The following is a 7500-nucleotide window of genomic DNA, read 5'->3' on the forward strand; positions in this document are numbered from 1 at the left end:
CACGCGTGCAATCGCACCACTCGTGCATTTGCTCAAAGAAAACGCAACGCAAGAAAGCATAAAACTGCGTGCTGCCCACGATCCGACACAGTCAAAACGAGGTAGAAAACAAATTCTCCTCTCTTGATATATGATCCGACCCTCACACAGACGAAGCCACGGGAAGGCCCGAGGCCGCAATGTGCATTCAAAGAGTAAGTGCTCAGTGTGTCCTGCAATTCACACCAAGTCTCGCAGCTGGCTGCGTTCTTCATCGACCCGAGAACCGAGTGATCCACCGCTTAGAGTCGTGTCAATGTGTTTGGATTTTTCAATCAGTACGACAAAACACAAGTTGTTGTTTTTTTTCGAGCCCGGCACATCCCATGCCATCTCGAAAGCGCAAAAAAAAAGCTTCTCAAACGCCTCTTCGTTAATCAAAACAAAAGGGCGATCCTCGAGAAGAGACGAAAAAGGGGGCGATGCGCCTTTTGTAACCCGCGGATTATCCCGGTGCACTTGAAATCTCCTCTCAATCGAGGCAGCAGAGGGCTCCCGCTGGGCGCATCATCGAAAGGAACGGAGGCCACCCAAAGAAAAAGGCACATCCGAACAACATTTGTTTTTTTTTTGTGCCGTCCCGAAGGCATCCAAGCTTGGTCGGGATCGGCGCCAGATAAATTCGCACATCGAGTCCATTCCCCGTACAAGAGGAAGAAGACAAAACGATGCCAAATAACATCCGGTAATGATCCTTCCGCAGGTTCACCTACGGAAACCTTGTTACGACTTTTACTTCCTCTAAATGATCAAGTTTGGTCATCTTTCCAACACACCGGCGCAACCGAAAGGCCGCTCCGGGTATCGGTCCGAAGACCTCACTAAATCATTCAATCGGTCGTAGCGACGGGCGGTGTGTACAAAGGGCAGGGACGTAATCAACGCGAGCTTATGACTCGCGCTTACTGGGAATTCCTCGTTCAAGGGGAACAATTGCAAGCCCCTATCCCAATCACGAAGGAGGTTCCACGGGTTACCCAGTCTTTACAGACAGGGATAAAAACACGCTGCTTCCTTCAGTGTAGCGCGCGTGCGGCCCCGGACATCTAAGGGCATCACAGACCTGTTATTGCTCTGTTTCGTGCGGCTAGGAGCCGCTTGTCCCTCTAAGAAGGGTGCAAGGTGCAGAGAACCACGCACCTATTTAATAGGCTAGAGTCTCGTTCGTTATCGGAATTAACCAGACAAATCGCTCCACCAACTAAGAACGGCCATGCACCACCATCCACCGAATCAAGAAAGAGCTCTCAATCTGTCAATCCTCCCAGTGTCCGGGCCGGGTAAGTTTTCCCGTGTTGAGTCAAATTAAGCCGCAGGCTCCACTCCTGGTGGTGCCCTTCCGTCAATTCCTTTAAGTTTCAGCTTTGCAACCATACTTCCCCCGGAACCCAAATACTTTGGTTTCCCGGAAGCTGCCCGCCGAGTCATTTGAGTAACTCAGGCGGATCGCTGGTTGGCATCGTTTATGGTTAGAACTAGGGCGGTCTCTGATCGCCTTCGAACCTCTAACTTTCGTTCTTGATCAATGAAAACATTCTTGGCAAATGCTTTCGCAGTAGTTCGTCTTGAGACGGTCCAAGAATTTCACCTCTAGCGCCGCAATACGAATGCCCCCGTCTGTCCCTCTTAATCATTATCCTGTATTCCAAAAACCAACAGAACAGAAACAGGATCTTGTTCTATTATTCCATGCACTGTTATTCAGGCGAATCGCCTGCGTTGAGCACTCTAATTTTTTCAAAGTAAACGCGCCGGCTAAAGCAAGGCACCTGATGAAGGGAACCAAGCCACGACAGGCATGATGTTCAGCACGGGCCGTAACGTGGTGTCCACGCACTTCCCGCCTGTAACTGAGATCCAACTACGAGCTTTTTAACCGCAGCAACTTTAGTATACGCTATTGGAGCTGGAATTACCGCGGCTGCTGGCACCAGACTTGCCCTCCAATGGATCCTCGTTAAAGGATTTAGAGTGTACTCATTTCAATTACGGGGCCTCAAAAGAGTCCCGTATTGTTATTTTTCGTCACTACCTCCCCGTGCCGGGAGTGGGTAATTTGCGCGCCTGCTGCCTTCCTTGGATGTGGTAGCCGTTTCTCAGGCTCCCTCTCCGGAATCGAACCCTGATTCTCCGTTACCCGTAACAACCATGGTAGGCGCATAACCTACCATCGACAGTTGATAAGGCAGACACTTGAAAGAAACGTCGCCGGCTCGTGGCCGTGCGATCAGCACAAAGTTATCCAGAGTCACCACACAAAACGGACCGAAGCCCGATTGATCTTGGTCTAATAAAAGCACCCGTCGCCCCGAGGGGCTTCGGGCTCACTGCATGTATTAGCTCTAGAATTGCCACAGTTATCCAAGTAGGAAGAAACGATCTAAGGAACCATAACTGATTTAATGAGCCATTCGCGGTTTCGCCTTGTTTCGGCATGTACTTAGACATGCATGGCTTAATCTTTGAGACAAGCATATGACTACTGGCAGGATCAACCAGGTAATCTTTTTGTGGTGGGTCGCCCAAAACCCTACCAACGCGCGGACGCGGGGCCACCGTCAGGCGCCCCTTACGAACCGCAAACACACACAACGCTTAGGAATTACTTCCAAATCCAAGAAGAAATGAAGCACGTTCGAGCGCGCAGCCGGAATATCCCCGACCGAGGTCGGTACCGACGCGGCAAGAAGCGCATAAATTTCTTTCTCGTCGTAGCAACAGAAAGTCGTACGCCAAAAAAATCATTGACGACGCCTTCGCAGCGTTGCCGAGCTTTCAGGTCCCGTGAGGACGCGAGGACGCACCCCGGCCTTCGGTCAGAACACACTCGTCATTTCACACCGTTCGGTTAGCGCGGACGCTCCGAAACACCCTCCTCTCGCATTCGTTTTCAAGACACAGGTGCACCCGAGAACCGACCCCAACGGCAGACGCCAGAGATCGCAGGTACCTTGCTGTAACGACCATGCGGCGGAGGCAGCGGCCGAGACGGCGACGAAAGGCGTCGGCGACGTCGTCAGACGCCGCTCGCACCAATCGAACGCTCGACAGACCCCACCTCCACATAATAGCACCGATAAGTATAAAGAAGATCCTTCAAGAGCATTCTGTACATAGTTTGTGGTTATCAGTTTCGGTGACTGACTGACTGACTGACTGACTGACTGACTTACTGACTTAGTGTCTCTCACTCATGTGGCTCCTCGTTATTCAGTATCATTTATTTGTCCTTCTTTCTTTCTTATTTTTTTCCCCTCTCTCTCTCCTTATATATATATATATATATATATATGTATGTATGTATGTTTGTGTGTATATATATATATATAAATGTTCTTTTTTTCCTGTGTGCCTGTATATATACATACATACGTACATACATCCTACCCCTATAAAAAAAATTATTTCTCACTTTTTATTAAAAACGTGCTGACCCCTGCTTGACTCTGATTACTTCTTTTCGACTTTCAGTTCATGTTAACATGGTCAACAGAAAGTTTATCGACTTTGTTATTACAAAGTAAACCAATATTTACACGGGGCGTTTCATGCGTTTTGAATTGTGTCAGAGCCGAACAATGAGCGCTATAGTAAGTGAGATTGTCACTGCTTTTAATCCGAATGCTCGCGGTATCGCGCGTGTTTACGGCAGGCTTCATAATAGGCAATTTTCTTTCTTTACACTACTCTTCTTTGCTCACTTCATTGTTTCTACCATTGGTTTCGTTTGGAAGGCCCCACCACTTAGTTTCCGACAAAGTCCTCTCAAGGAACGAAGTGAGAAGCACGGGATTAACAAAAGAAAAAGATGCGTGTTTTCTAGCGGTTACCCGTGTCGCTTTGCGACACGGGCTTTCTGGCGCTTTCAACTGGGCGAGGGCCGAACAATTTACCCTACTGCACTTGCGACGGGCAGCGCTTTCAAACGGAATACTGGAAATCTCGCTTACTTTTCTGGCAAGTTTGATAGGAGACAAATATTATTCTTTTCACGCGAATTGTTCGCTCTATTTCTAATCTCTCTCTTCCGTGTCCTTGGCATGGAACGCCCGCTTCGTCTCCCACAAAGTACTTCCGAGGAATCAAGTGCAAAACACGCGACTTTAAAATGTGCGTGTTTTCTAGCGGTTACCCGTGTCGCGAGGCGACACGGGCTTTCTGGCGCTTTCAACTGGGCGAGAGCCGAACACTGTACACTACTGCACTTGCGACGGGCAGCGCTTTCAAACGGAATACTGGAAATCTCGCTTACTTTTCTGGCAAGTTTGATAGGAGACAAATATTATTCTTTTCACGCGAATTGTTCGCTCTATTTCTAATCTCTCTCTTCCGTGTCCTTGGCATGGAACGCCCGCTTCGTCTCCCACAAAGTACTTCCGAGGAATCAAGTGCAAAACACGCGACTTTAAAATGTGCGTGTTTTCTAGCGGTTACCCGTGTCGCGAGGCGACACGGGCTTTCTGGCGCTTTCAACTGGGCGAGAGCCGAACACTCTACACTACTGCACTTGCGACGGGCAGCGCTTTCAAACGGAATACTGGAAATCTCGCTTACTTTTCTGGCAAGTTTGATAGGAGACAAATATTATTCTTTTCACGCGAATTGTTCGCTCTATTTCTAATCTCTCTCTTCCGTGTCCTTGGCATGGAACGCCCGCTTCGTCTCCCACAAAGTACTTCCGAGGAATCAAGTGCAAAACACGCGACTTTAAAATGTGCGTGTTTTCTAGCGGTTACCAGTGTCGCGAGGCGACACGGGCTTTCTGGCGCTTTCAGCTGGGCGAGAGCCGAACACTGTACACTACTGCACTTGCCATGGACAATGCTTTCAAACGGAATACTGGAGATGTCGCGTGCTTTACTGCCAAGCTCAATAAGAGACGAATTTCTTTCTTTTCACGGGAATTATTTCCTCTATTTCTAATCTCGCTCTTTCGTTTCATTGGGAAGGAACGCGCGCTTAGTTAGCCGCAAAGCAGTCTGAATTAATCACGTCCAAAGTACAGAATTTTACAATATATAGTGTTTTTACCGGTTGACCGCGTCAGAAAGCGTACCTTTCCGACGAGGTCTGTGTCGCTTTGACGTGAGCGGGAGCAACGCGATTTGGGCTAGTGCACGCGAGATTGGCAGCGCTTCCAATTCCAGTACTCTAGATATTGCGTGCATTTTTTACACGCTTGAGGATATGGGATTTTCTTTCTTGTGACGTGACTCGTTTGTCAAATTGTGTCTCGCTTTTTGGTATCGTTTAAGAAGCCCGTCCGCTTACAATCCTAAAAAAAAAAAAAAAGAAATTAGTAAAGAAAGACGCCCATACTTTTTTCTTGCTCTTTCTTTTATTATCTGCGCAGGATTTTAATTTGTGTAAGTTTTGTTTACCGTCCCGACTACGTAGGCGTTCGTACATGCCCGTCCTCGCGCCTCGAATTGTGTGCGAGCGAAATCAATCTCCCCAAGCTAGCTTCAGAAATTGCTCGAAAATCGAACGTGAGGAAAGCCAGAGATACGTGGTTTTCACAGGTCGTGCAAGATTAATCCATAAAGTGCGATATTGGTATATATATATATATATATATATATATATATATATATATATATATATACATACATACATACACATACATGATTTCTGCGACAAAAAGGAAGACAAAAAGACCATGTTCAAGCATAATATAGGAACATTGACACTTTGCACACACAAGGGAGGTCAAATGGCAGGTTTTTCTTCCTTGTGCAGGAAACTTTATTGCAATGTCAGAAGGGAAGTTCCACTCTAGAATTGTGCGCTCAATAAAGAAGGAAAGGAAATGCACTTGAAAACCTTCACAGTTCAAGTAAGAAAACATTTCGAAACGACAGTTTGTTTTCTTGCAGGGAGGAGAAGAGGGGAGAGAGGGAGGGAGGGAGGGAGGGAGGGAAGGAAGGAAGGAAGGGGGGGGGGTGCCATGCACGGTGAAGACCAGAGTGTCGAACCGAAAACCGAAGCGAACGAAAAACCGGAACCGAGGAGTTAGTTTCAGCCGAACCGAAACTGACCCGCCAACTTGGAACTGTACGGAAGAAAATATAACTGTCTATTAGTCTGACGAGGAATAGAAGTACAAGGGTGTACGGCAGGGATAGCTGAAAAAAAAAGGCTCTATGGACTTAGAGCGGCAGCCCAAAGTCGATGACGACGAAAAGAAAGCACACAGTTTCGGAAAACAGGCGGTAAGAAAGCGACAAATTAAGTAGCCTTCATGTCGAGTTGATTGCCTAGCTCTATTTAAGATGAAGGAAAAAAAAAGTAGCACAATTGATGCTTACTTGCTAAATTGAATCAACCATTATCTTGTAAAGAAAAAAAACCTCAAATGCCAATCACCTGTATTTTAGGCGACCCAACAGACTGATAACTTTTAAATTCAGGCTAAAATATAACACACAAAAAAAAAAAACAACAAGGAAAGACAGATATGTATGTAGCTTGTCATTTACTGCTCCATCAAATTTAAATAAAGCAATTTATTTCTCGGCACCTGAAAATAAGCGAACCCTACAAATGAATGGAAAGATACCCGTTTGCACTCTTGAAATAGTGCCTATTACGAAAAGAAGCACCAGGTAAATATAATATCACTTTAGCTTCTTCTTTTTCTTTTTAATACGGTACGCTGTTGGTTCATCTTAGTAAAATATATAAAATAGCGCAAAAAAGACGAGGACAAGGAGTATACAGGACAGGCACTCACTTTCAACTAGTTTTATCCAGGAAAAGTAAACATACATATATAGCTTTTATTCACGATAAGTGCCGAGGGCAGCCGAGAAGGCGGCAATAGCCCCGGATGGTTTGATCGTGCTGGGAGACACCAGCATCCCAGCTCAAATATCTTCTACCCTTAAGAATATGTGCTGCTTTGCCTGTCGTGTGTATATACATGTTCACTTTTCCTGAATGAAACTAGTTCAACATCAGCGCCTGTCCTGTATACCTCTTGTTCTTCTATTTGTTGTGCTATTTTAATGTCCTACATTACTTTTGTGCTCCCGCAAATCGAAGCAAACCAATAAAAAATTCGGTTCGACACTCTGGTGGAAACTAAAAGCTTAGAAAGAAAGAGGAAAAAAAGAAAAAGGAAAACATTTCTACAATAATGATAAGCTGGAGGAGGAGGAGGAGGAGAACAAGAAGGCTAATAATGTGGAAAAAAAAGACACGACCCAAATAAATCAATACAAAGGATGGTATAAGTCATGCATACTTACCACATGTAAAATTAATTTTAAAAAAAATTAGAAAAAAAATGTGTATTTATATATATATATATATATATATATATATATATATATATTTTTTTTTTTTCTTTTATCCAGAGGCTTTGGCGCACGCACAGCACTGCACTGCACTGCACTGCACTGCACTGCACAACACAACACAACGAGAGACTTTCCACAAACACACCACTGCGTACGAGGA

At 45.6% G+C, this 7500-nt stretch overlaps 2 non-coding genes across 2 annotated transcripts; both read right to left on the reverse strand.

The window, feature by feature from the left end:
• Positions 1–136: 136 nt before the first annotated feature.
• LOC120845517 lies at positions 137–289 on the reverse strand. The gene has a single exon (XR_005716719.1). It is a non-coding gene; the product is annotated as a 5.8S ribosomal RNA (ribosomal RNA).
• Positions 290–725: 436 nt separating this feature from the next.
• Positions 726–2541, reverse strand: LOC120845601. The gene has a single exon (XR_005716804.1). It is a non-coding gene; the product is annotated as a small subunit ribosomal RNA (ribosomal RNA).
• Between the last annotated feature and the right edge of the window lie 4959 nt (positions 2542–7500).

The sequence above is a fragment of the Ixodes scapularis genome, unplaced genomic scaffold, assembly GCF_016920785.2.
Source record: "Ixodes scapularis isolate PalLabHiFi unplaced genomic scaffold, ASM1692078v2 ptg001158l_1___fragment_3__unscaffolded, whole genome shotgun sequence".
NCBI lineage: Eukaryota > Metazoa > Arthropoda > Arachnida > Ixodida > Ixodidae > Ixodes > Ixodes scapularis.